The following is a 26,922-nucleotide window of genomic DNA, read 5'->3' on the forward strand; positions in this document are numbered from 1 at the left end:
GCTACACCCCAGCTGTCTGCACCACGGCCCGGCTCTACGTCGTACTATTAGTAGCTTGTTTTTCTAAGCCCTAAAATTCATTTTCTTTTCCCGCCTTGCTTCCAGAAAAATAAATAAAAGTGAACACATCACTCATTTAAGACGAGGAATGGAATTCAGGGTGCGTTTTTCTTTCTATTTTTGTGATTAGTTAGAATTTTCCTGGGAACGCCGCCAGGAGGGCATTATGGTGAGATAATGTCCTGTATTTAATCAGCGTGGCCATGGCGAACTGTGTTCTGTGGGGAGAGGCCGAGTTAACGCATCCTCCTCTGTCCCGTCTGCTTTCAGGATGCGTCGGGCCAGCCCGAGATGAAGACGAGACTGACAGGTGGCAGGGCTGCAGGCTTGCGTGATGGCCCACGGGTGGGCAGGACACGGCCGTGACTCATCCTCTTCACGCAGGCCCCGTCGGCTCTGAGAGCCCTGAAACCCCCAAAGGAGCTGAGGGCAAAGGGCCCCACACCTGACCAAAGTGATCGACCTTGGCCCTGCCTCCAGTGGACACTTCTGGCCTCCGTCCCTGTGGCTTTCAGGCGTCTCTTGGCCCGGACACACTTTTTTGCTTCCAAACGTGCATCTCTCCCCTTGGCATCCCAAACACAATGTGTGCAAGGGAAGCGCAAGGCTTCTAAGTGAACCTGAAGTCAGCGACAGGTAGGACCGGATCAGCTTCTTAACCCTGCATGTGCGTGGTCGTCCAGGGAGCCCCCAGAACGTCTGCTGGAGGCCATGGCTGGTGGTTTGCAGTTTTCGGAGTTGCTCTTGTTTTCCTAGATGGTTGAGCCATTCACGGAAGAATGAAAGAGTCCCTGGCGGTGGTAGAATAGAAAGGGGTATCTCTGAAAGATGTCTTAGAGAGATGTCTGAAAGGAAGAAGAAAATGAGGACCCAGGGAAAAAGGAGAGCAGATTTAACGTCAAGGAAGGGAGCACAGAGAATAGGTAAATGGATGCAGACTGACCTTTCTCTGCAATTAGCACCGGTGGCCGGGAAACCAGGAGCATGTGGGGCGCACAGAGCCTTTCACATTTACTGTTGTCCCTATTAAGTGTGGGGTCTGTGGGAGCCGTCTGTTCAGGTAAGAGCAGTGGAGAGAACAGGATGCCCCAAGCAACCCATAAATAGCAGGGTGAAGACAAAGTGTTTATTACTTAGCCTCATGAAGCCCATATAAGTGCTCTCCCAGGGTGCGAGAGAGCAAGAGCATGTGTGAGCTGGCCCGTGTGTGTCCCGGGAGTGGGAGTCCCAGAGCCGGTGTTCGCGCTTGGCTTGATTCTATGAAGGCGTCTATTTGATGGAACGTACTGGAACAGTTCATAGCCAGCCCAGCAAACCTTGTGTGGAGACAGAGCTTTCTTTTTCTCTTCCCTTTTCCTGTTTGCAGTGAGAATGAGGCCTTTCTCTTCTCAGCCCTTTGCTCTCCCCAAAGTTGTCTCACGAGGTCATTGCCAGCTGACAGGCTTCCTTTCAGTGCAAGGTTTGGATGGAAACAATGCTCTGTTTTCTGGGGGGCTGGTGAGGCTCTGGGCCTATTCCCGACCAGGCTGCCCTAAATTGAAATGGGTTATTGTTTCAGTAGGGCTGTTGGTTTCTGCAGACAGCTCAATGTATGTGGTGCAGGACTTTATCCTTGTGTGTGTGTGTGTGTGTGTGTGTGTGTATGTGTGTGTGTACTACTATTTATGTACACACACACACATACATACACACACATCATCACTACTGAACAGCAGAAAGATCATCATGTTTGGTTTCAAGCCAGGTTGAGCCACTCACCAGCAGTGTGTCCTTGGTCAAATTATTTCCATCTCCTGCCGGGCATTAGCACCTTCAGTTCAGACTAGTCTATCTATAAGGTACCTTCTAATTCATTCTTTGACTCCATGATTATATGATACTATACTGCCATGTTTGACAATGAGCTTAAAACCACTTTTTTTGAAATAACTTATACATCAACAGAACTGATTTCTAAAAGCAGTCAAGGATATGTATGGAATGGTCCACTGACTGTCCTGAATTTATTGGTCTGCAAAGGTGAATGGAAAGTAAAAGAGATCTGTGTTGTCAAGTTTCGGGTCTTGAAAAATCTGTATTGATGTAGTCAGGATTGTAGTCTGTAATAATCTTTGTCACCAGTGGATGTTTTGAGAATTAAGAAACACTTTCAAAAACTATACATTGGGAATTTCTGAAAGAGACTCCACCCACCCACCCACACCCCCCCGGCCCAGCTCTGCAAATTCTTTCATCTGATGAGGAATAGAAAATAGATAAAAGCAATTCATCAAAACTAAGGTTGACTATTTTTGACCATTGTTCATAATGATCAAACATCATAATATCAAATGCCAGAGGCCTCAGAGGAAACAGGAGGATAATGACAAGACTTAGCAAGGCCCAACCTCTAGGATGCAAGGGACCTTCTGGCATAGCCAACCCGGTGCTTGCTGGCTTTACGGAAGGTCGATAGTACAGAACTGTGTGCCGGCCTTCCAGGAAGGTAAGTCGGTGGCTCGGCCAGGAGAGAGGGATTCCCTGGGGTTCTGCCAATAAGGGCAGTGGGAATCACAGCCCTATAGCCTCTGAATGCTGTTGCCAGCTCCTTTGTAGATTTCTGTGAGGTGGTCTCTCCCAGGCTGGCTGGCCAGTATCCTTTTTGGAAGAACCTAACACTGCTATCTGCCTGGGTTAGTGGTCCTTACTGCTTTTTAAGCCTTCCTACCAACTTGCTTTCCTCCTTCCACAAACATTTATTGAATATACAGTGTGCAGCAGACACTGGGCAAGGTGCACGGTACTCCGACACTAAGGCAAACGCTCCCCGAGCTCGAAGTTTCCAGCCTCACGAAAGAGGTAGTCAGGTAGACAAACAATCACTAACGTAGTTTAACAAAGTTGTGTACACTGAACTTGGAGGGCACAGAGTAGAAAGAAAGTAACTCAGCCTACAGGAGGTCCCAGAGAAGAGGTTTCTGGTAGATATCGAAAGAAAGGAGGGAAGGCATTCCCAGCTGAGGGAACACGGAGTATTTGGGAATCATGGGTAGACATTTTATGAGTCACATTTAGGATCTGGGGAGGATTTGAGGCTGAAGATGGGTTTGAGGCCCTCCAGCCTCAAAGCAACCACAGCTTGGGCTCCAGAATACTTCATCCCTACACTCTGCAGACAATTCCCCAGGCTTAAACATTGATAGGAGGAATCTCCAAATGTCACCAGTCATTAATAGAAGACGTGATGATCCTTAGTAAGACCCGTGGGTCAGTCTCCCAGAGTGATATCCTACCTCAGGTTCTGTGGCTGCAAGGAGGAAAGCCCTACCTGGTGCGTTCATCCTATCTAGAAATGAATCTTGATTCACTGGGCTTCCATTGTCAGAGACCAGACCTGATTTATGACAGCCGGTACAGTGTCGACGGATAGCGCAGTCAATGCATCCATGATTTAATCAGAGTGGAGTCCTTGATGTTTCTTATGTTAGACCCTTTGTTCAATGATAGAGCTGGTTTCATGTTGCCCCAACTCTCTCCTGTTTGATTTCCTTTTGGTAAAAGATGTGCATTGACTAAAGAGATGCAAGTGCATCTTTGAAGATGTAATACCACCTCTGCCTCTGGAAGTAGCTGTTTGACTATGTAGGCTACTGAAATCTGGCCCCAGAGCCCAGTTAATGTCCCTGTGCAGAAGCCCCGCCCAACCCAAAGCCTTCCAATGAGCCTTACCTTTCTGCTTCTGGCTCTCTCTGGCTCCCCACCCCCATACTCCCACCATGGAGATTAAGTAGTATGACCTCCCTTTCAGAACCAAGACTCTCCAGTGACTAGCCAACATGACCAGCACTATAGGGGTGAGAGGATTAGCTTCTTGTGATAAGATGAGCTCTTATGAGTGGTTCTGTCGTCTGAAAATGATATCTCAATATCACTGACCTCCTCTGTCTATATATTTGACTGCCTTAACCTTCAAGACCTACTTTGTGATGTCTTAAACCTCATTTGATTACCTGGATTTGTGACCTCACAATCTACTCTGACTTCCTATACCTACCTGGTCCCTAAAGCCCTGAGTATGAAGCCCTAAGCCTCATTTGCCCTGCTAATATCCCTCCCCCCTTGTTCTTCTCCAAGCTTAGATTTGATACTAAGACAGACTTCATTTAGCCGACTCCTCTTGTATTCTAGGCTATACGTAATCTTGGAGATGGTGAGCACAGGCATATGAAATAAAAGAAATGAAAGTCCAGCTTAGCTGATAAACTTTTTTGTCCCCTACGTTTAAAACATTCCCTGATCTTTGAACTGCAGTAAATCTCTTAATGTATTAGAATTTGGCAATGCTATCTTTTACTACTGGAAAGAGCCCAGATTGACATGAACAAAGTAATCTTTTCCATGAAAGAAGACATATGAATGCCACTTGCTTATAGAGTCCCATGGGATTCTCATCTGTCATCCTCCATTTTTAATTAGAGTTGTAATCATCTCTCAAGGGGCATCTGGAGGCTTCATTAAATCTACCAGCTTCCCTATGATCTATAAAACTGCTGGTGTTTAAAATCTTGGTCAAATAAAAAATAGCAGGAAGTTGGGGAAAATGTATCTGTCATCTAGGAGCTTCAAGTAAAGTGAATTCCGCTTTCTTTCTATAGGACTAAGACTTTTCTGCAGTCAGCACCAAAACAGCACCCTTTCCAGTTGGTACGTTTGCTGCACGTCCACCTCACATTCCTGGAGCCTTAAGTCTCCAGTTACATCATTAGCAGCTGTGGTTCAGGGCTCTTTTATGACCATGACCATGGCTCACTGATGCTCCTTGCACCATTCTACTGAGCCTGCATTCCTTCATCTGTCGAGAAGGAGGCTGCCTTCTGAGCAGAGTTCACTAAGAGCCTTTCCAGTAAGCTACTCGGAAGTAAAACCTGTAGCTATTAGGAGTTTTCCAGAACCTTTCTACTTCCATTCCAGCCCACTAGATAGGTCTTCCAGCCTCACTATAGAACCGCAAAATATCTTAGAGTTTTTATCACCCATGAGTTACTTCACAGATCCCTAACAGGTAGCTCCATGACCCTTTGAGATGGTTCAGTCTTTCCAGGTTTGGCACTAGTCCATAGCCCTAGACCAGGAATTCTCAGTAGTGGCACTGGATATTTTTGATTGAATATTTTCATCAGTATAATTACGATTGGCATTTTGAACCAGAAAATTCTTGTTGGTTGAGGAAGGCTGTCACCTGCATTCGTGTTCAGCAGCATCCCTGGCCTCTACCTGCACCTCAGTTGTAACAAGTAAGAATGTCTCCAGACACTGACAAATATCCCTGGGGCAAAGAGGCAAGGTCACCCCCTTGTTGAGAATCACTGACCTGTACCTCATGCAGAACAAGTAAGTAGCCCTGAGGCTATCTGGCTTTCCCAGCGAAGTATAGTTCCCAATGTTCTGGAGTATTTATGGAATCTTCTCTGGCCTATAAAAAATAGGAAAGACAAAATGACCATGAAGAAGGTCACATGAGCCATAGAAAACACAGGACTTCCTGTCATTCGTTTACAGTTGTCCACTCTACTATCTTATGTATCAGAGGATTACTCAGATGTGTCAGCAGTTGTAACGTAGAGGGAAGCTAGATTTCCTTGTGCAGCCATCTCCTGTCCTATTGATCTGCTTTGTCTGTCATCACAAGGGGTCTTGTTAGAATGAAGTCCATAATCGTTTGCATGTTATGCTGACTTCGGTGGCTATGCTTGTCTTAGTGGTAAGACAAGGTTTTTCTTTTCTTTTCTTTTTTTTTGATTTATTTATTTATCTGAGGGGGGAGGGGCAGAGAGGGAGAAAGAGAGAGAGAATCCTCAAGCACACTTCCTGCTTGAGCACATAGCCCGATGTGGGGCTCAATCCCAAGACCCTGAGATCATGACCTGAGCTGAAATCAAGAGTTGGCTGCTTCACCAACTGAGCCACTCGGGCGCCCCACCAAGGTTTTCTGAAATGCACTTTCCTGTGTCTCGTTTGGTCATCGCCACAGATTCTAGTAAAGTTGTGATGTTTTTAGAAACTGTCATCATTTCTCAGTGTTTTCATCACACTTCATCTCAAAGAACGCCTTTATATTCTAACAAGCTCATTTGAATGGGCAGTGACTAAAAGAAATAATTGGGCCTGTGGAGATCTGTCCAGGCACACCACTTCCTTCAGGCCTAAGAAGCATAGTCTCCTAGTGTTCAATACAGAGTCTGCTTTCATCTCGAACAAAGAGGTAAAGTAAGTTAGTGGGAATAAAATGTAAAATTCATTCATTCATTCAAAGAAAAGTTTTCAAAGAAAAGTAGGACATTGTGCTAGCTACCATGAGATATTTAGAGACACATAAGACACAACTTCAGAGTTCAAGAGCTCTTTTTCTAGTAGTAGAGTCAAAATGTGGACAAGAACATTTGTAATACAATGCCTAAGTGCCGTAGGCATTCAGAGCGAGGTCATAGGAAAAGGTGGATTCTGCCCACTACACTCCATTGCCTGGCCACAGATTCTAGAAGGCATGTGTAAATGACCCTCAAGAATACTTCATTTTCTTCTTTGACATGACAGCGTATCAGGGAAATATAGAAGACAAAGAACAGCGTGTGCTTGACCAAGGCATTTGGCAGCATGGCAAGTGACAATTTGTCCATTCATCTTACGGGAGAAAGCTGAAGTAGGAGTTCGGCAGAACTGGATGACCACCGTTGGTGTCAGTGTAGAGGGAGATCCTGAGTGCTGTGACATTAAGGTTTTTCATCTTAATCCATGCGTGGTTGTCACGAAGTCATATGTTGCGGAATACACAGTTCGACAGATTTTGATAGGACAAGACAATGAACCAAATCTAACAAGACAAAATATAATGCAAGAAAATGGAATGTCTTGTCTTGGACCCATAAATCCATCTGCGCAAATATGGGGGCTATGTGCAGGCTTGGCAACAGACATTTAGAGAGCATCCCCCCCCAGGTTTTGTGTGCATTAAGAATCATCTGGCATTCTTCTTTAAAATGTGGATTCCTCCCCAAGACAATAAAAATTAAAATAAAATGAAATACAGGTTCCCAGGTGTCATTGTCCCCTCACCCCCATTGTTAGATTCAACAAGTTTAAGGTGGTGCCCAAGAATCTGCATTTATTAAGGCTTCCTGGGTCATTCTGAACTAGAAGCTTGTGAACCACTATCTTAAGAGGTTTAAGGTGATAGCAGGAGGATTCAACAATTGTATTGAGCAAAGCGTAATTAGGAGGACAAAGGAGGCGATCACCCTGCTCTACTGTGCAGGTGGAGGAGCAGACGTAGTAGTTTACATTTAATCTCAGGACACAACCCTTTAAGGGAGTCCACCTGAAAAGAAGGTGGCAAAAGAACTCAGAATCGGGTCTTGTAAAGAACAGTTGAAGGAACTGGTAGTGCCTAGCTCAGAAAGATTGGGAGGAAGAGGACAGGACAGAAAAAAGGTTGTCTGCGTCAGGGAATTAGACTTGCTCTGGGTGGCCTCACAAGGTGACACGAGGGACCAGTGGGCAAGAGCGACAGGAAAATCACTTTATGCTCAAAATAATGGCCATCCTTCTCCAGTTAGTCAGAGCTGTCCACAGGACTGGGGGTGTTCAATCATGGCCTGGAGAACATGTTTAAATGAGTCTTTTAAGAAGTTGGGTAGTGAATAGAAGGGTTGCGTAGTTGGTAGAATCAGGGAAAGTTTTGTTTGTTTTATTTTATTTTTTTAGTAGGAGAGAATAGAGCATGTGTACGTTTCCAAATATAAATGGATTGATTAAAGAAAGATGGGAGAGTGGTGGGGGCAGGCATGCCATGGAGACAGGAGTAGGGAGAGAGAAATAAAAAGTAGGGGAGTGGAGGAACCTGTAAAGATCAGGCTTTAGAGCCCAGGAAAGATTTGCAGTAGAAGCAAGGCAGAGTAAGAGAAAGGAGGTAATGGGTAAGGATACAAAGGCATTTTATGGTGCAGAAGAGGGTGCAGAGCAAGGCACTTTAAGGTAATGGAATGGGCAAGTTGATGATATTCATTCCAATCACAGTTTCAAGAAATAAGGGTTTGAAATCTTTTGCTGTGAATTAAGAAAGAGTGCAGTTGGTGGGAGCTGGAGGAGTGTGGAAAAGGTATGGAGTAGCAGGTTTGGGGAATTTATTCAGGAGTCAACAACCATCCGTGATTGGCTGTTGCATTATAGAACACCATAGAGGGTACAGTCAACACAAGATCCTTGTGTCCCTAGCACTGTTGAGCAATCTGGAGGCTAAAGTGAGAGGCAGGTAGCTGGGATAACCTGGATGGGGAATCAGCCTGGTGCATGCGCCCAAGAAAGGATACAGGAACTTAAATTGCAGGCTCACAAAGATTGGTAAATACCAGGCTTTGACCTGTCAAGGGCCACTTCAGAGGCTTTAAACAAGCATCTGCCTCCATTAAAGTTAAAAACCCCAAATCCTAGAGATACCCAGAAGTACCCAAGATATCTGAATTTCATTTCAAGGATGTGGCCTTTGTGCTCCCATCTTGGTCTTTACGGAGTTGGGGCTGTGCTAACTTTAAGGTTGCATGCCTGCAGTATGCATTCTAGAAACATTGAGTTTTCATTAAACTCTGAGATTTTAGGAAGTGTACAGACCCTACAGCTGCTGTAATTTGTGTTAGAAGGTATAAACTGTGAAGTTTTTCTCATCATTTCTCCCGTTTTTCTCATTTACTAACTAGTGGATTTTCAATATATTTCTGGAGAATAATGGCTTTGACTTGTGTGAGACATACAAGGTAGACACAATCTGATAATTTACCATACCTGTCTCTGGCCTTGAACCCATTCAATTCAGAAATCCATTTGGATCATATCTAAATCCACGGGAGAGATCTGGAAACAGGCCTGTTGAAGGAGAGGTCTTAAGCTTTGACCATTTGCTTCCTCATTGTTTTCACGTGATCAACTTTTAAATATGCCTTAAATACTGGCAGAAACACCTCTTTTTTAAGTAGATTTTTTGGCAGGGTAAAGTTTTTTTTTTATAAGGGAATCTGTTGTTGTTGGCTAAAATCATGGGAGAGTAACTTCATTTTTAAGCACTTGGAAAGACTGAAAAGAAGCAAGATTAATGCCTCTATTTTTAAAAAGCAAAGAGGAAGTTCATAATGTCCTAATCTGGAACTTTACCTGGAAAAAATGATTGCCACATCACTTCTAGAATAATCTGCAGTGAATACAGTGTTGGGAACTTATATCACTTGACAGAACAAGTCCTGTCAAACTGATTCATTTCCTTCCATGAAAAAGTAACAAGATTTTAGGAGATTGAGGGGAAATGATAAATGTAATCTATATTTTATTTAGCAAGATGCTTGAACCTGCTCCATCCAACATTTTGGTCGATAAATACAAAAATTGGGGCATTGGCATTAGATGTCTAGGGGGCAATTGAGATCCTATCCTGGGGTCCGGATTTAATAGCACATCCTTTTTGTAACAGGGGGAAAGTTACCTGATCTGCTTTAAGAGGAAGAAATAGAAATGATAGTAAGTTGCTCCAAAAGGACCCTTTATGCTCTGAAAAAATATATCTGATATGTTTGTCATTCATGGTTTTGATTATTTAGATATGATCAGAAGATTGGTTATGAATATATATTTTTTATAAAATAAAAAAAGGATGCTTGCTGTTCACAGTCATTCATATAACCTACTTGTACATCCTCCTGAAAATTCCCCCAAGAACTTCCTGACAGAATCGGTTCTCAGGCCTCTCTATCACCAAAGAAGGGGAGAAAAATAAGAGGAAACAATAACTCTGAAAGCAAGCGAGATGTGTGGAAATAAATCTGTCATACTCTGTAATTCCAAAAGGGAAAGATACTTCTGGAAATTCTCTTCTGGCCTAGGAAAGAATCTGTTTCTAGAAATGGTGATGATATTATGTTGATGACTATTCCTTGGATTTCCATATCTCCTGTGCTGCAGGGAGCCCATGCACCTTGATAACTTGTGTCATGTTTAACTATTAATCTTCACAAAACCGTCCCTGAGGACGTCTGGTGGTTGCTCGCCTTCCTCATTTCAGTAACCGTATGCCCAGAATTCAGTATATTGGGTTCCCGTATATGGAGAAAACGTGTCCTTGAGAATATATCTTTATCTCTGCCCCATTTCCCAATATTGGTTTCCCCCGCTTTCTGAAAGTAGAGTGCTCCTGTGAAAACTTTCACAAGCCAAAATGGCTCCTTTGAAAACTTTCACAAGCCAAAATGGCTCCTTTGAAAACTTTCAGAAGCCAAAATGGCTTCTGAAGCAGCAATTACCATTAATTTATATGGAAAAATCTTTGAATGTTTCCAGACCCCCAAATAACCTCTCTTAGGCTTTTCTGTTACCTTAGGACACATGATGCTAACGGATGCACAAAATAAATCGAGACAAAGCACAGATGCTCACAGACACAGTTCAAAGCTCTGGCAGCTGGTGCCGAGATGCTGAGAGTGGGTCTGGAAGGATCTTGGCAGGGCTACCCTGGCTGCTTGGGGTGTGTGTTGCCTACGTTAATGGCTTGCTGCAAAACAAATGCTCGGCACTATTTTTGTTTTTTGCCTTTTTCTGTAAAAACGAAAATTGTCTTCGCATGTCTTTCGGTTAGTAAACATTGGTAGTAGGTCTTTTGTAAAAGTGAAGTGGAGCAATGTGAACTTCTGAGAGGTGGAGAATACCTGTGCTAACAGAGCGAGCCCAGGGCCCAGTAATACCTGGAAAGAATGTGTTGGGTTTGTGCAAGGCTATCTAGTCTGTACGGCACGTTCATAGTGGCTTGCTCTTCACACTCCAACCTCGCAGGTGCAGACAGGTGAGTGGTGGTGTCAGGATAATATTAACCATTTCTACCGTGTATTGAACGCCTGCCAGGTGCCAGGCATTGTGACAGACACTTTATATTAAGCATCTCACTTGATCTTCCAACAACTCTGTAGGGTGTGTATTGTTGTCTCCATTTTACAAGGAGAAAACACAATCCAGCATTAAGTCACTTACTGGAGGCCATCGGCTCTCATTGGCAGAGCTGGGACCAGAACCCCAGGCTTTGGTGATCCTTACACTCTAAGTTTTAAGAAAAGACTTTGATTCTTCCAGATAGTTATGGATTTTTTTCTGATATTTCTTTACTTCTGTATATGTTTGGGGTTTTTTTTAAAGATTTTATTTATTTATTTATTTTTTATTTATTTTTAAGATTTTATTTATTTATTTGACAGAGAGACAGCAAATGAGAGAGGGAACACAAGCAGGGGGAGTGGGAGAGGAAGAAGCAGGCTCCCAGCGGAGGAGCCCGATGTGGGGCTCGATCCCACAACGCCGGGATCACGCCCTCAGCTGAAAGCAGACGCTTAACGACTGCGCCACCCAGGCACCTCTACTTCTGTATATGTTTTAAAAACGGTTGGTTTGTGTATTGCGTATCATTGCAAGGTGCAACCACCTCTGGCTTGCAGGCCTTCACGCTTGACTGTAAGACATGTCTTTCCTGTGCTCCCAGCATCACCTCTCTAACGTCCTTCCCTGAGCAGATTGGGAGAATAGTTCTACGCTCTATGTATCAGCAAAAAACTTTATGTTCTGTGGTGATTTGCCTTGAGAGAGGGAAGTGTTAGGTATCTCAATCATATTTAAAAAAATACACTGATGATGAAAAGGGATTGCCAGTCCACCTTGTGTTATTATTATGCCATTTTAGCCCAGCCCACAGGCTCAGCAGTTGAGATGCCTTCTTTTAATAAGTAATAATGAAGTAAATATTAAAAAAAAAAAAAAGAATCAGATCTCAGAAAACAGTCGGTAAAAGTCTAAACTTTATTCATTCATTCTGTGTTTTTTGAGCATCTCTTTATGCCCAGAACTGTTTTCATCCTTGAATCATTATTAGCAATTTAGTGTCATCATCATTGTCCTCCTCCTCATCATCAACATTATCATTATCCCCCACTTCACCACGGGCACATCACTGAGTACCAATTAGCACTGTGGGCATTTATGGAGATGCGCACAGAGTATACTCCATATGGTGCCTATCCTTGGGGAAGCAGGTGGGGTAACACATAACATGAATACAAATCTATTCATAAATGCGTGTGAGTTTCCACAGCATCACAAGTATTGAGTAGTGAAACAAATGAATCTTATTGATGTTTTTTTGGTGCCTGTCAGCTAATCCAGGGAACCTCCCCAGAGAGCTGAATATGAGAAGCTGGGTGAGGTCAACTCCAGCCTTGGGCCTCCACAGGAGGAGGCCAGCCTGAGCTAGACTCAAGGATGGGAAAAGAACTTTCTGCATGTCCTTTCCCAGGTACCTCCAAAGTTGAAAGGCAGCATATTAAAAAGACCTAAACTCCTTCTATATTTTTTGCATAATTTCCACCACCCTCTATCACCTCTCTCCACCACTTTGGGCTTTGGTTTGACAAACATTGATAATTAACTAGATAGTGTAGAATTTGTAACACAGGCATCTCAAGCCCACAGGGATTTTGGAACCTGGGCTCCACCCTATTCTTTTGTGCTTTTACTTCAGCCAGGGCGCCATAAATATTCATGGGGATGGTAAGAAGGACATTGAGACTCTGCATACCGCTTTATTTGGGTTCTGAAACCACAAAAATCATTTAATTGACCAACAGAGCTATCTACCTAATTGACAACTCAAAACAGCAAGTCCTTGGCCTATAACATTTAGAGGTTTAAAATTAGAACTTGCACAAAATACTTAAAGAAATCCAGTAGAAAAGTTCTGGATTCCCAGCGTGTCTAAAGAGGATTTAGATCTTAACATGCCTGAAGAGACATATCTATAACTGGACCTCCTCTAAAGACTCCCCTGCTGGCGTTGTATATTGACCTATGAAAAGGTCTCTCCAGAAGGTGACCTTATAACATCTGAATTCTCTCCTTACTGGCTGCCAGGGCTATTTAAATGTGTGCCGAAAACGTTTTTCAAGAAGTAGGAATGCATCTGAACACTGAAGAACAGTAGTATTTTAATGTTGAAGGTCCTACCCCTAGATTTTACTAGGGTCTTCCAACTGGATGCTGTTTCCTTTTTTAAAGATTTTATTTATTTGATAGAAAGAGAGAGAGCAAGCACAAGCAGGGGGAGCAGCAGGCAGAGAGAGAGGGAGAAGCAGGCTCCCCACTGAGCAAGGAGCCCTACTTGGGGCTTGATCCTAGGACCTTGGGATCATGACCTGAGCCCAAGGCATATGCTTAACTGACTGAGCCATACTAGGCGCCCCTGGATGCTATATGCCTGATTTTCAACATAACCCAATGGTAAAAATACCCATTTAAACAGTCATGTCCTCCTGGTAGGGTTCTACCTTTATGAGTGTTGGGGATTATGAGTTCACACCTAAGTGATGATTAGTTAATGGTTTTGCTCTTTTCTTTTTAAGTTTTTGATTCTAGTTAGTTAACAGAAAGTGTTATATTAGTTTCAGGTGTACAATATAGTGATTCAACATTTGCACACATCACCCTGTGGTCATCAGGACAAGTGCACTCCTTAATCCCCATCACCTGTTTCACCCATGCACCACCACCCCCCCAACCCCGTTCTGGTAACCATCAGTTTGTTCTCTCTAATTAAGTGTTTCTTGATTCCCTGTCCCTCATTCTCTCTCATTTTTCCCCTTTGCCTGTTTTGTTTCAATTCCACATGAGTGAAATCATATGGTAGTTGTCTTTCTCTGACTGACTTATTTCACTTAGCATTATACTCACCAGCTCCATGTTGTTGCAAATGGCAAGATTTCATTCTTTTTTATGGCTGAGTAATATTCCATTGTATATTAATGGTCTCACTCTTGCATGCCTTCACATGCATCCTTCTACCTCCTGCCCCACCCCAAAGTAAAAGGCGTATGAACCCAGGAGATGACAGCCTGGGCTGGGAGGTGGGAGAGAAAGGGCCGCGAGAGTCTGCTTTCTGCCCCTTTGCCCAGGCTAGCCCGTTCTCTTTGAAAGCCCCAGTTGTTTTACCCTCTGGCCTTACAACCTTGCAGTCCACTTCTGAGGCAGTTTCCAGGGACATCGTATCTCCACCTTTCCATAAGGATAAATAAGCAGTTTGAGACTCCCGTGTCTTTATTAAACATTTCCTCTAAACTGCATGCTTTGGCTCTGTGCCCACATGCACCAAGCAAGCTTTCCGGGAGCAGTCGCACCCCAGAGCCCTGCCACTTGGTTCCTCGTATAAATAGCCCTTTGAACACTCAGGAGGCACCTGCACTGACCACTGCCCCTCCCCTCTGCCTCCAGGGCCTTCCAGGGAGCTGGAAGGATGCTGAGCAGGCCCCTCAGCCTCTGACAGAAGGAGCAGCAGCAGCAGCAGCAAAGACCAGGAACGAGGTGCATGTGCTGCCTGCACACAGGGCCAAGAGCTGCTAGGGCCTGTGGTCTGGCTATGGGGAAGGGAAGGAATCCCTTTCCTGCAGCAGTGAGGAAGCGTGGGAAGGAAGCTGGAAGAAGAAAGGCTGAAAACAAATAAAGAAGGCACGTTTGACCAAACCCCCAACACCTAAATCTCCAAGCCCACTGGAGCAGGAAATTGAGTGGCTGGACAGAGCAGCCTTGCTCTGCCCTCCCCTCCACCCCCACCCCATCCTGGGCCTGGAAGGTTCTCCAGATCTTCCAGGACCGTCCCCCCCTTTTAAAATAAATCTCCAATCTATAGAGAAAGAGGAAGTGTATTTTTAAAAGAGTGAAGATTCAATGGCCACAGACCTGAAAGAGATTGAAAGAAAAAGAAAGGTTTGTTGAGGAGAAGGGAAAAGGATTCCCAGAAGTGTGTGCGTGTGCGCGCTTACGCGCGCGTGCGTGCGCGCCGGAGACAATCTCTGAGACAGCCTACAAGGAGAAAGAAAACAAAGGAAAGTGTGACAGAGAAAGACAGAGAAATAAGTGGGAGAAGGCGCGAGTGCTGGGGGAGGGGCCGGCGCCGGGAGAGGCGGAGAGGATGGATGCCGGAATGCAGGCAGAGCGGGCTGGAGGGAGGGAGGCGCACATGTGTGAGAGAGACAGTGATGTCAGCATTTCCTTCTGGATTGGTCACGTGGTCCTTGCCAGGTAAACAGACTGGAAATAGACTCCATAAAGGCAGAGCCTGCTGGGGGAGGGCGGAGGCACTGCCACTTCACCCTTTCCTCTCTGCTGCGTCCTAAAGGAGCTGGTTTTCTGGCTGGCGACAAGGTGGACTCCGAGTGGAACTGCCTGTTCACGAGCCAGGGAATAGGACGCAGAGAGGGAAAGCTATTTGCTTTTATAATTAGCTCGAGGAATTTAGAGACATTTTGATTTTAAAAAAGAATGGAGGTGGGGATGAAGGCACATGGAAGCTCAGATGCTGCGAGAGTGTCTTGGGCCAGGGATTGCTTAGCCTCATTTGTCTCCTGGGGGGGGGTGCAGATGGGTCTAGATGAAGGATGGGTTGGAAGGCCACAGTTTAGAATAAAAGGATCAGATGCTGTGATTATCAATATTAGGAAAAAGAAAATGCTAACAGGCTCTAGGTGAATATATTAAAGGATACGGCTCAGAATGTGTCCGTGGTGCCACAGGGAGGAACTGAGAGATTAGGTGACAAAAAGACGTTACAAGCAGAGTTTCAAGCAGAGTTTTTTCAAAATGATATAACACTGTCCCCAACCAAACCCTGGCAGGAGTTCAGGGCATTTTGGAACAGCAAAAGCATGTCTGGAAACAATCTGAAAAGCAGCGCAGATGGAACAGGTGATTCTTCCACCTGGAAAGCTCTAGAGCCGAAAAATGGTCGGGGGGGGGGGTTGTTGGGGGGGGGTAAAACAGAATGTATGCCTCTTTCTTCAAATTCCTGGAAATAGGGCCTTTGCAACTATGGTGAAATAGCTTATTTAGGTCATTCTTTTAATAATTTTGAATCAAAATGAAGTACCTTATCTTGTCCATAATTTTCTGTCCTTGTGGAAATCTGGCCAAACCTGTGGGAGGGAGAGTGACCCACTGTCCCAGTTTCTAGAGTTGAGGGGGTTCCTCGGATGCAGTTTTAAATCTAGAACGGTCTTGGACAAAGTGGGACTAGTTGGTCAACTGTAGTGGGAGGCCTAGTCTAGTCTAGATAGAAATAATAAGATAACCTTTGCCCACCCTGTTCCACCAACAAACAAAACAAAAACCCCCTTTCACTCCATTTCTTCTCATTTCTCCCACTCCCTCCTTTCTTTCTCTCAGCTGCCCCAACCCATTTGAGTACCTGACTCTATATATGGTATGAGCTGAAAGAATGCAGCTAAATTGAGCATTTGGCTTTTGTTGCACCTGGGGAAAAAGGGAGGCGAGAAAGAAATGTGCATCCTTGACACTGGTCCCTCCCCACCGCACCCTACCCTTCCTTGTTGGGGGACGGGGGAGGAGGAGTCCGGTGGTGCCACAAGTGTACTTTCAGCCCTTGGGTTGGAAGATAGATATTTGATACCCCTCTCTGCTAACTAAATACGTCATTCTGACAAGACTCCCAGCCCGGAGTTATTTTTGTGGCATTATGTAATTGGATTGCCTGGTCAGGAGGACTTCCTTAACAAGGCTTTCAGCAACCCCTCCGTGTGGGCCTGGCCAGTCCTGCCCAGTTCCACACACTCGCTTCAGCCCAAGACAACCCAGTGAAACACAGCGAAGAGATGTCAGCCTATGCCACTGACCGAATTACCCCCTCCCCTCGCTGCAGAAGCCCTCCCAAAGGAGTGCTTCAGTACCTGGTGGCACGTGTGGAGGCCAGAGTTGGAGAAGACTCTCCCATAGCCAAACCCCAATAGCCACAAAGAAAATATTTTTGTTCCAAGGGGGCTGCAGGCCTGCAGCTGCAGTACCCTTCCCACCTCCCCCCCGCTCCCACCCCCCAGCAGTGCAAAGCTCAGTGCAGTGACCAGGAGACCCTAGGGGCCCTACCATTCCCATGTTACTGCCCTCTCTTCTTCCCACTTTCTGAATTTCCTCACATTTGTTCATGAGTAATTGGTCATCTGATCATCCCTTCCTGTCAGCCTGCTGACTCACAGAAGTTAGGAACTTGTCTGAGCTTCAGACACTGTAAGAAAATTTACAAAGGAAAATGAAAAAGGCCTGGTATTATCTTGGCCTGGAATGGCTGGGTTAAGGTCCACACATCCAGGGGTACACTGACGATTGTTTCAGGGTGATATTATGTTGCTGTCATCCTGGGCTGGGGGCTTGTTCACCTTATATTTCATTGTCCTTTCTGTCTCTGGCCTTGACTTTCTCTGATGTGTGTTCCAGGCCCGGATCCCTATCAAAACCAGAGAACCCTTCCTGGAATATTTTTCTTTCCCTCCTCTGAGCCCATGTACACTGTGTATCTCTTTTGTTTTCCCTTGAGTCCCTGGTTCTCCTGACCTTGGCCAGAGGTAGGTGGTTTAATAAAAATAGCTTTAAAGCCAGATGGAGCTGGGTTCGAATTCACGCTGAGCCACTGAATAGCTGTGTGATCTTAATCTCTCAGAATTTGATATTCCTCATCTAGAAAATGGGACTAATAATACCAGTTTCCCAAGGCTGCTGAGAGAATGGAATGCAATTCGTGTAAAGTCCCTGCTGAGGGACTGACACATAGTAGGTGCTTTCAGGGAGGTAGGGAAAAAGAGAAAAGGGCCGGTGTGCCAGTCTGCCAAGAGCTAACCCCATCCCCTTTATGAGACCACCAATCTCCTGCTGGAATGCTCTTCTTAAGGGTGCAGAATTTAATCTCACCATCATTGGGAGGATGTGGTCAGGAGGGAAAGGGAAGAGGTGTTCTTGATCACAGGCTCCAAGAACAGGGGTCTTGGGATAGGCACCCCCCCCATAGCTGTTCCTTCTGGAGAACCTTCTCCGTCTGAAAATCTGGCCTCTACATGCCCCCTTACAGTCAGGGTCCCCCTGCAGACACTTCCAGGGCTGGGCACTAAGCTCTAGGTTTGCCTGCACCAAGTTGTGGGGGCCACCACATACCCAGAACGAAGGGACAGGGGACAAGTGTGGTTTCTCTCCAAGCGCACTTGTGTGAACCTTGCATCTTTGCTGCAATGTCGAGTTCATCCCAGCTCCACAGCAGGAACTAGTTGGAACCCATAGGCCAAAGTGAGGTACAAATAGCCACAGGCAAAATAATGGGGGAGACAAAAAAGGAGAGGGTCCCTGGAGGTGGGGGGAGGTGGGAGGAGCCAGCCCCCAGGGGCACCTCTCCCTGAGGTGCCCAGACCGCAGGAGGCTGGGGTGTTGGCTGTACCTGGAGGGGGCAGGGTGAGGTGAGGCCTGTGGCAGAGCACAGTTGGTCAGTTGGCAGGAAGCCCTTCCGCGAAGACTGTGAGTTTAACCTTCAGCATTCAAGTGTCAGGGCTGAAGTGTCGTTATGAGCACTACTTCCTGCTGCTGCGCTCCCAGACTGGAAAGAGGGTGGGCACCAATCTGCCCGCTTTCCTTTTTTTCCTCCCCCCAGACAAAATGAGAAGGAGGGAGATACACAGAACCAAACACGCAGAGGCAGGCGCTCCACAAGTCAGGCCCTTGCTAACCCTACACATCCAGTCCCACCTCCTCGACCAGCCCAGTTTCTGGTCAGCCTTAGTGATGAGCAGGACCCCAGGGGGCTCTCCACTCCCAGATCTCCCTGGGCTGTAGGGTGCAGAACCACTCTGGGCTGGCCGGAGCCGGAAGCGGCCGTATTTTCCGGCGGGTGGGTCCAGGGCCCCCAACTGCCCCCTGTGGTCGATGCTTTGTGGCTACCTTGGTGCCCCACAGGGCAGGGTTGGGGCATCTGTGTCCTGAAAGAAGCTGGGAAGCCCAGGGAGGGCAGTGGTGACCACTGCCCTCAAACCACCAGCTGCCCTCTGTGGGGAGTGGGATCAAAGCTGGAGGCAGGCGCTGGGCTGGGGTAGCTCAGCCCAGGCCTGAAATGCACCTATGACTTGCCCTCTCCTTCCCAGATGGCTGCTAAGGCCAGGCACCTCCAGGCCTGGCTGGTTTTTCTGAGGGTGCCCTGCTGGGGCATAATGGGGTACTCGAATTGTTCCAAGGGAGGCCATTTACCCACCCAGTTGAGGCAGTGAGGAGCCTTGCTAAGGACGCACCTGTGAGGGGCGCCTGGGGCCCAGGGCAGCGGCTCTGCGCTGGGCTGGCTTTAGCTCCCCAGCTGGCTTCTCCAGGCGCAGGAGCTCCCTGGCTTCCTCTCAGGGGCCCGGAGCCTGCAGGAGATAAAGATTTCCCTAAATGGGACTGGGTGTGCCAGACTTTAAGAACGCATGCCCTGGCTCAGTGAACTGTGGTCAGTGTCTCAGGAAACTGTCGGGATCTTTGAGGTTATGGTTTTTGGGGAGCTGGGAACAGCACCTGGTCTCCACGATGCTGAGCCCAGGGGGCAGGAGACTAGACTAGACGCAAAAAGGGTGCGCCCTTTGCCAGGACCAGAGGAAAGTGGCATTGAATGTTCCTGCTGCCCCGCTGAGCCTTGGAATTAAACAGGGAGGTGGCCATGCCCACAGGGGACCACTGCCCTGCATGATGCCCTGGCACATGTTGGGCCCGCAGGACATCTGCGGGGAGCCCAGCTAGCCAGAGCCCCAGCCCAAGCGGCCCAGGGTTGGCATGCACCGAACTTCTCCAAGACGCTGGGGCTGCACCCTGCCCTGCCCCTCCTGGCCCTAACCAAGTGCTGGCCCCAGATTTCGAGTCATCCCGGTGCAGGAAGATCGGGTTTGCCTTCTTCTCTATTTCTAAGAATTGGAAACAAACGAATTGGAAATTTTTTGCTTTGGAAAAATATCTGTTCGATGTCGTTTGGTGCTTAAATTATCCTTGGAATTTTTTTTCAGCTTCATTTGAAAAAGAAAAGGAAAGTTGACGCGCGCCCCAAACCTTGTTTCTCTTAAAGATGGTTTAAAACCATCCCCTTAGACGTGCAGTCGGTTACTGCAGATGTTTTCTGGGGCGAAGAGAGCGAAATGGAATGGAAGGGAGGATGAGAACTGGGAATCTCTGATTTTAAATCCCATTACTGGCTTTGAGGAAAGGCACACACACACACAAAAAATCAGGAAAAGATAGTTCGTCCCCCACTGATTTTCTTCACTTCAAAGATTTCCCTTGCCCCTTAAATCAGAAATATTATGGTGCCAGGTATTTCTCAGGAAAAAAATGCACATGTTTCTTCAGAATATGTACATGGTATAGGTCCCTTTCTACATTTCTCAGGAAAAAAAAAAAAAAAAAAGCGGGGGGTGGAGGGAAGGCACTCAATTCCCTGGCTATTAAACAAGCCATGCCTGCAAGAAATGCAGGCATGGGGGATTGCTCAGCCGCGCATCCCTCCATTAGCGCACGCCTGCGTGTCTGCGTGTCAACAATGCACGTGCTACCACGGGCACTGACTCCCCACGCCGGCCCTAACGGGCGCTGCGCAAATGGGCGCCAGGTCTCAGTTGCCCGCTCTCAGCGCTGCTCCCAAGCCCGCTGCCCATGCGTCTCAAGGATCCCTTTTTTCTGCCTCTGCCTGGCAAGTCAGAAACCTCGATCATTCCCAAGTTATTCCCTTGGAAATCCCCAAAGCGAATAAAGCCCGACCGAGGGTCTCTTGCCCTCAAGTTGTTCACTTTGTTGCATAGAGATGAGATTAGTTCTCTTCTTCCCCCCGCCCCAGGCTTTAGATGTCAGTGCAAACTTCTGGTACCAGGTCACCAATAGGGAAGCCAGCGCTTGCCAGTGATGCAGACTGTGTGGAACCCAAGAGAGCCACCAAGTCTGAGGTGACTTCTGCCCCAAGGTTGGATTTCTGATTTCCATTGCAAAGGAGCCGAGGAAACTGGAAATCTGACTCAAACCCTGGAACTGAATAACTGCCCTGCATTTTCACAGTGCGCCATGTATTGGAAATGAAGGGCAGGCTTTATCATTTGGAACTCTTTCAGTGACCCAAGCGCTCTAAGTTTGGGGCTAATTCTTTAAAGATTTGACTTCTGAGAAACAGGGAAGAAAGAATGAAAGAATGAAACATACCCACAATCCCTGTATTGGGGATGGCACTCAAGAGTAGGTTGTGGTCTCTTTTGAATCGGGAGTTCAAAAGAAAAAAAAAAAAAAGGCTTGTTCCCTCCCTCTTGCCCCAGGGATGAAACCTCTCTAGATTCGAGCGGCCAATTTGGTTTGATTTCTGTGGTTTGGAGGCTCTGGCGGGGTTAGGGGTGCCGGGGCTAGGAAGACAGACCTCAGCTGCCTACTGGACCAGCTGGTCCACTCTTGGCCCTGGAAGCAGAAGCAGAAATCGGGGTGATTCGCCCTCGCTCTGACAGCTGAAGGGAGCGTCTGGGGAGCGCGTCACTGAGCCTCCGCGCGGCCGTGCCCTGCACGCCTTGTATGTGGACCTCCTTGTGCGCTCATCTCCCTAACTACTCTTAGCGTCCCCCACCTGTCTCGTGTCCCCCCGGGAATCTAGTTCTCCTTTCTCTCTGTCATTTCCAGCCAGTTTTTTCCCCACCAAAACCTCCTTTTTCTTGGAGGAACTTTCCAAAAGAGCTGTCGCTGTCCTGAAGTCCAAACTGGTGGGGTGGATTTGGGAAGCTCTTTCTCAATTAAAGCCTCTTTTGTGGGCACTGCGTACACGGCCCACGGTCCCCAGGGCATCACCTGGGCACGGAGCCCCACAACCAGCTGCTTCCGTGCAGCGCCAGAACAAGGGGACTTCAGACGCTTTTCTCTTTTCCAGTGAAACGCCTCAGAAACAAATCTGAATTTGGGTTTTGGTTATCTTTCAGGCGTGAAAAATATTTTGACAAAAGTATTCTCCAGGCTGCCCAAGTTGGGGGAAAGAAAGCTTTGGACCGAGATTGTGGGCATAAAGCAAGAAGCTGCATGTAATGGACACCACTGTGTACATCCGCTCAGGACTATGAGGAGCATGGCCGGAGTCTGCGGGGCTGGCGCCAACATCCAAACTCCCCCACCCTGCCGAGGGCACCCCTGTCTTCCACAAATGGGGAGCATTTTTTACCCAGACCCATCTGCTCACCCTCTGGTACATTAAGAGCAAACTTTCTGATTTGGTGGTTGGGGCTTGGATCACAGTGCTTTAGCCCTAGGAAAGAGCTGGGGGATGGAACAATTCTGGACGCTCAGAAGAACCTCACCCTGCACCCCGAGGAGAAAGGGGAACTGTTCGATTTGTCTGGGGGTCAGAAGGTGGGCTGGGAGGTCGGGGGAGGGAACGGATGGATGGAGCGCCAAGTGCCGCGCCTGGCTGCCTCTCTCTCCTGTTCCTCCCTACCTCATCTTCTGCCATTTCCAGAGGCAGGAGAAAGGTGATCTCGGACTTGACCCCTAAATCACAGCTGCTGGTGGCTGCACCTCGCTCCGGGATGAGCGCAGCCCCTTCCCAGAGCTCGGGCAGCTTAACCCTTTCGTTCCCTGGCGCTCAGGGGCTAGCGGCAGAGGCGCCTCTGACCCCGGAACCCGGAGCAGCCCGCCTCCTCAGCGCGGCACCTTGGATCCCACCAGGAGACTACAAAAGGGCGAGACTGCAGGGTGCTGAGAGCCTGGGGCAAGGGCCGGCCAGCCCGGAGCGCTGCCAGGGAACCCGAGGAAGAGCCAGAGTTAGCGGAACGAAGAGGGATGTTTGGATCGTGTTAACTACCCAGACAGATGCACTTCAGCATGTCTGCATTTATGGAATCCATATGTTGTCGTGGCAAATGAAAGGACAGTAACACATACATACAATAGACTCAGAATAACAATACACATTCAAAAAGAGACCCGCACGTTCCTCACCCCGCAACCCTGCTCTTAGATCTAGCTCTAGAGTTGTGCGCAGAGGCGTCCTTTCAACCTCCCCTGGCTCCTCACGGGCTTTCTTTTCTTTTCCTCCTCCCTTTTGTTTTTGTTTTTGTTTTTGTGTCCCCAACCCCCCAGCAGAAGAAAACCCAGGGCCCAGAAGCTAGGCTCTTTGCAAGTGAGATCTCCTAAGATCCCCTTCACCTCGCTTGCCCCTTAAGACTGGCCCACGGCATCTTTAGCCCTTGGACCAAATAATAGCTGCTCACATTGCAACCCCAGATTCTGAAAATTGCAGAGGAGTAGATTCTTACTCAAATTCACCATCCATATCTTCATCATTAAACCAACACTCCTATGTTATATTTGCAAAAAAGTAGCTTCAAACAGATCTGGAAACAAAAACCCCCAGCGAGAGAGCTCACACATAGCTCTGTACAGTACCTGCATTTATGTATACCTTGTATATTTGTGTGCACATATATTCACGCACACACAGAGACGCAAAGACATCTAGAGTCATCCAAATGTATATTTATGTACCGATTTATGCATATATCTTTGTGTTTGTATCCATTCATTTGAGCGAGAGGCAGAGAAATATACACATCAATGCAATATTTAGCCTACATTCTACTTTCTCTCCCTACTGTAAATGTCTTAAAAACAGATTGGTCTGAAATTTTCTGCCCTCTTGCCAGCTAAATGAAGGATTTAGATTCTGAATTTCTTGGTTCCTTTTTTCATTTTGTACTTAAAATAATCCATATAGATGCTGGATTATCGCCTAAGCATTATTCAATCATACAAGCTTGGTACCTCTCCTCTTTATAACGAATTCACTGAGTAAAATTAGCATAAGTATTTACCAGATTAAGCTGACATTTTCCTATATTGCAACATGAAATACATTTATATCCAGAATTTCCCCCAAATAGCCTATACCAGTGGAGATATCTGACTTCTTCCGCGCTGTTTTGTATAACAAGCTACAAGTTTGCTTCTAGTACTATTTACATTTTTAAAAGAAAATAAATACATAGCATTTAAGTGAATTTCCAAGATCTACAGGGAGAAATTTAATTCTGCTGCATCTTAAAAAAGTAAACCAACAGAATTATGAAGATTCGTGAAGATAGATAAATAAGAGGCAAATATACTCCTGAAGGTCTGAACAATTTTCCTTACCTGACGTATTATGGAAAAATTCAGAATTTACCAGTCTTCTTTCAGTCAGCTACATTTTACACTGACCTGCACTTGGGACTGAAAGGGAAAAAAAAAAAAAGATTAACTGTTGCCAATGAAAAATTTAAAATAATAATCAGAAACGGACAAACTGAAGGTAAAAATATACAATGGTTACAATAAAGATAAATATTTATTTAATCAAAGTAGAAGTTGTGTTTGGACTGTAGGAATGTTTCATCCTTCCCTTAAAAAAAAAAAAAATCAAGAAAGAAAAAAGCCAGAGTCTTTGCAGGCTCCTGGAGAGTTCCCATTGTCCAGGGCTATCGAGAGCCCAGAATGGCATTAACCTCACAAAAGACACATTGTGCAGGGGACAAAAAAAAGCCCCTTCTTCTACAATAACTTTTAGCTTTTTTATTTTTAGAAAATGACAAAGGTTTTGCAAGCACTGACTGGTGAAACCTGTAGCAAGCCAGCCTGGACTTGGCTTTATTGATCAACTGTCCCGCATGGAAAAGCAGCCAGGAAAAGTTTGAATGGCAATCCAGATTTGGCTCATAGAGAGGAAACCCCCGATTTTTCTAAATGTATTTTCTTTTTTTCTTTCTAAATAAAACAGCATTATTCCCAGAGTGAATTCACAAGGATTAGATGAGGTAACCCTGCAAAATCCTAAACCGGTTTTCTCCCCCTAGTCTTGACTAAGAAGCTGCATGCTCTTAAGAGCATTGGAAAATCTCTCAAAATGAAGAATTCCTTTCTAATCAAATAGATTTCCCGATTAATCCCCAAATTTCTTCTAAAATAAACAATCCAGCTAGGCTGGCGAAAAATCTTTTTTCTAAGAAAAATAAGTTTTGGTGAGAGCTCTCTACCTGATATTCCAGGGTTCACTAAAAATGCCTTCAGAAACATAAATGTTTTTGCATTTGTTTGCAGATCACTTAAAGTGCAAATTGCATTTTTATTCCAGACATTGTAATTTCAGTGGTACTAGTTCATATTTAGAACTTACATAAATACATACTTGTCATTAAAAAAAATCTATTGCATTAGCAGTGACGCTAAGGCTAGGATTTGAAAGAGGGGGTAGAGAAAGAGAGAGAGAGAGAGAGAGACAGACTGAGACTCTTGTTCTTCCTGCGTTTGTTTGCTTGCTTTTTGGAGGTACCGTACGCCCGCCTAAGTGATGGCTTTGATGTACTGGGAATCGGTACAGTAGCAGGGTCCCTGGCTGCTGTCTTTGATTCCAGGGATCTCCTTTGGGCTCTGGTGGGATGTACTGCTCCTAGTCTTTATCTGAAATCCATCCTCTCATTTCAAGCCCTTTGGCTTCGAGACTCTGTTCCAAACTCTTGGAGGAAGCTGTAAGACCTTTTTTTTTTTTTTTTTTTTTTTTTTTTTTTGGCATTGGGGAAGGGGTATGTAATTTTCCCCCTTTCTCCACTCTAGACCTTTCCTCGCTATTTAAATATATTGGCTTTCTTTCTTACGAATTTAGTCTGAAATTATTTTTCACTGCCTTTATTACATCCCTGCTTTTGATGGCAAAATAGCTTCCTGTGTTTTGAAAACATCTGCTTTCCAGGTTTTACATGAGAAAATTGATTTTACTTTTCTCTTAGGTCCAGAAAGGTAGAAAGTTGGACTTGTTTCCAAGTGCAACTTTTCCTTTTCTTGTCTTTCCTTAAGTTATCCCCCTTTCAGTTCTGTTTCACTTTCCCCCTTTTATTCCTTCTAATCATCACTCCTGCTTCCCCTCTCCTTCTAAAGAACCAGAGTAGATTGATTGTATCTTATTTCAGAAGGCAAAATTAACATATCATATATATATTTTTTGTCTAGTCTATGGTACGTGCTAAAGTTTTCTCCATATTTTCTTTATTTGTCCTCTGATTTCGGGGGGGTAGGTAATTTTCCTCCTTTAAAAAAAATCTCAGATTTGCAATTTAAAGTGGGCTCTATTTTGTCTCTGCTGCTTCTCTGCCTTTCACTTAAATCTTTGCTTTGAGCTGTCCCACTCCATTATTGCCCCCCTTGCTCCCCTCTTCTTTGAAGATGCTCTCTTCCTATTTAATTTAAACATTGCTTCATTTGCCAAAAAAAAGAAAGAAAGAGAAAAGGAAAAAAAATAAGAAAGAAGAGAGAAAGGGGGAAAAAAGGAAAGAAAGAAATCTTTTAAAAAATCTTAGCCAGGTTTCTATTGTTGCTTCTCCGCATTTCATTTCTCGGTGTGTATGTGTGTGTGTGCGTGTGTGTGTCGTGTGTGTGTGTGTGTGTGTGTGTGTGTTTTTAATACATGCATAAACTTTTGGTGCCTCTCTCCCTCTTCCTGGGCTCTTCTCCCATCCTCTCTTCCTGCTCTCCTTGCCCTGCTCATCACTTTCCCCCGTTTTTTTTTTTTTTCCTCCCTTCCTCCCCTCTGCCTCCCTCCACCTCCCCCTTTTCTTTTTTGCTGAATCTTATTGATCCAGAAGGTGGCTAATTAGCCCTTCCCGTCGTGCCTGGGTAATGAAGCACATGCGCACTGAATTAATCACAGCCATTTTTTGCAGGAAACTAATTAGCAGAATAAAGATCCAAAGACTTTTTTTTCTTTTCACTCATCAGCTCCCACTTCCAGCGCGTCCCCTCCGACCGCTGCAGCCGCCGCCGCCGCCGCCTCCTCCTCCTCCTCCTCCCGGCCGCAGCCGCCGCCGCCACCGCCTGCTTTGCATCCCAATTACAGCCTAGAGCCGCTGCCGCCGCCGCCGCCGCTTCTCCTCCGTGGCCCCTGCCCGCTCCGGGGGCTGTAAACTCCCCGCCAACCATGCTGCTCGGCGGCAG

General features: G+C 46.0%; 1 long non-coding RNA gene across 1 annotated transcript; it reads right to left on the bottom strand.

Moving 5' to 3' along the window:
• Nucleotides 1-1,158: 1,158 nt before the first annotated feature.
• LOC117795204 lies at nt 1,159-26,682 on the bottom strand. The gene is made up of 3 exons (XR_004619087.1): nt 24,094-26,682; nt 5,411-5,512; nt 1,159-1,591 (listed from the first exon to the last, which is right to left on the bottom strand). It is a non-coding gene; the product is annotated as an uncharacterized LOC117795204 (long non-coding RNA).
• Between the last annotated feature and the right edge of the window lie 240 nt (nt 26,683-26,922).

The sequence above is a fragment of the Ailuropoda melanoleuca genome, chromosome 12 (assembly GCF_002007445.2).
Source record: "Ailuropoda melanoleuca isolate Jingjing chromosome 12, ASM200744v2, whole genome shotgun sequence".
Lineage (NCBI taxonomy): Eukaryota > Metazoa > Chordata > Mammalia > Carnivora > Ursidae > Ailuropoda > Ailuropoda melanoleuca.